The following is a 2493-nucleotide window of genomic DNA, read 5'->3' on the forward strand; positions in this document are numbered from 1 at the left end:
CAAAGTTACCAGTACAGGGGTAAATAAGTTATTGGGTCTGCAATGTGTGAGTTATCATGCTATTTATAGAAGTTACCGGGGGATATTTAAGCAACTCCTCAAAGAAAAAAGAAAAAGGAAGCAACATGGAATGGTCAAATAGTATGATGTGCATTCTTTTGCACATCAAATAGTCTAGCTGAGCTGGTTAGTGTCCGTTTCACATTAGCTGCTTGGCGTGTGTTCAAATCCCATATTTAGCATCATTTTTTTTACTAAAAAGGGCGTGCCGATAGATTAGCACCCAAATAAATGACTGACCCAATCCAGAGAAAAAATCACGGTGGTCAATGCCATAGTCTCCGGATTTTCTCCCACTAAATTCGCCATCAAGTTAGCAAGTCGTACATTTTAAATCTTGAACAAAGAGCCAGTATGCAATACATACATAGTCTGGATACTTTTGACAATAACAAAGTTTGGGCGAGTTGGTTACCGGGGTGGTGCACGAGCAGGAGGTCGGACGACGTACGAATCGTACGTGCCCGTCGCTAAATTCCTACCGGCAGGAAATTAGCTTTTCCGATTTCTTTAATATAATGGTGCGCTGTTTTAATTATAGAATAGGCTAGGTGCAAATTGACTGATTTTTTGTTTTTTGGCCAGTCACTGCTTCTTTCAGTCGATTTGGGGCCGTTCTTTTGGTGTGTTTTTTTGGCTTTTGAAATAAACTGTCTCCTAGCCATCTTATTCTAGAAACTCAGCCAATGATTTTTTGAAAGCCTACAAGTTAGAGAAATGATTATCATCCATCGACGGATTGCTCCCAAACATCAACCGCTTCCATCGTCTACCACGTGTCCATGTGGCCCCGCCCGATGTCCACATTTCCTTCCCGAGAAACATCACGATCATGTCGCTCTCGTCTCACCCAGGAACAGTTGCAGGGTCTCGGTTCACACGGGCATCGGTTATGAAAAGACTGTAAATTTATGCAACAAGACCTCTGTTGCAGAATACTTTTGCAACAAGACATTTGTTGCAGAAAAAATTCTGCAAATTTCCTGACTTCTGTAACAAGACTTTTGTCATGAAATTTTTCAACAAAACCGTTGTTGCAAAAAATGGGAAACATTTTGTTGGGGAACGTTGCAGAAAATTAAAATTTTTCCTACGGTTTCACCAAGATCCATCTATGAGTTCATCTAAGCAACGAGTCTAGGGAGAGAGTTTGCATCTACATACCACTTGTAGATCGCGTGCGGAAGCTTGCAAGGTGATGATGTAGTCGTACTCGACGTGATCCAAATCACCGATGACCAGCGCCGAACGGACGGCACCTCCGCGTTCAACACACGTACGGGACGGGAGACGTCTCCTCCTTCTTGATCCAGCAAGGGGGAAGGAGAGGTTGATGAAGATCCAGCAGCACGACGGCGTGGTGGTGGATGCAGGGCGTCACAGCAGCAGGGCTTCGCCGAGACTACGAGGGAGAGACGTAACGGGGGGAGGTGGAGGCGCCAGGGGCTGGTGTATGAAGTCCCTCCTCTCCCCCACTATATATAGGGGTGCCAGGGGGGGCGCCGGCCCTAGTAGATGAGATCTACTAGGGGGGCAGCGGCCTAGGGGAGGTTTCCCTCCCCCCCAAGGCACCTAGGGGTGCCTTCCACCACTAGGACTCCTCCTAGGGGGAAACCCTAGGCGCATGGGCCTATAGGGGCTGGTGCCCTTGGCCCATGATGGCCAAGGCGCACCCCCTACAGCCCATGTGCCCCCCCAGGACAGGTGGCCCCACCCGGTGGACCCCCGGGACCCTTCCGGTGGTCCCGGTACAATACCGATAACCCCGAAACTTGTCCCGATGCCCGAAATAGCACTTCCTATATATAATTCTTTACCTCCGGACCATTCCGGAACTCCTCGTGACGTCCGGGATCTCATCCGGGACTCCGAACAACATTCGGGTTTCTGCATATACATATCTTCATAACCCTAGCGTCACCGAACCTTAAGTGTGTAGACCCTACGGGTTCGGGAGACATGCAGACATGACCGAGACGCTCTCAGTCAATAACCATCAGCGGGATCTGGATACCCATGATGGCTCCCACATGCTCCTCGATGTTGTCATCGGATGAACCACGATGTCGAGGATTCGATCAAACCCTGTATGCAATTCCCTTTGTCAATCGGTACGTTACTTGCCCAAGACTCGATCGTCGGTATCCCAATACCTTGTTCAGTCTCGTTACCGGCAAGTCACTTTACTCGTACCGTAATGCATGATCCCGTGTCCAACACCTTGGTCACATTGAGCTCAATATGATGATGCATTACCGAGTGGGCCCAGAGATACCTCTCCGTCATACGGAGTGACAAATCCCAGTCTCGATCCGTGTCAACCCAACAGCTACTTTCGGAGATACCTGTAATGCACCTTTATAGTCACCCAGTTACGTTGTGACGTTTGATACACCCAAGGCACTCTTACGGTATCCGGGAGTTACACGATCT

Source organism: Triticum dicoccoides, chromosome 2B (genome assembly GCF_002162155.2).
Source record: "Triticum dicoccoides isolate Atlit2015 ecotype Zavitan chromosome 2B, WEW_v2.0, whole genome shotgun sequence".
Lineage (NCBI taxonomy): Eukaryota > Viridiplantae > Streptophyta > Magnoliopsida > Poales > Poaceae > Triticum > Triticum dicoccoides.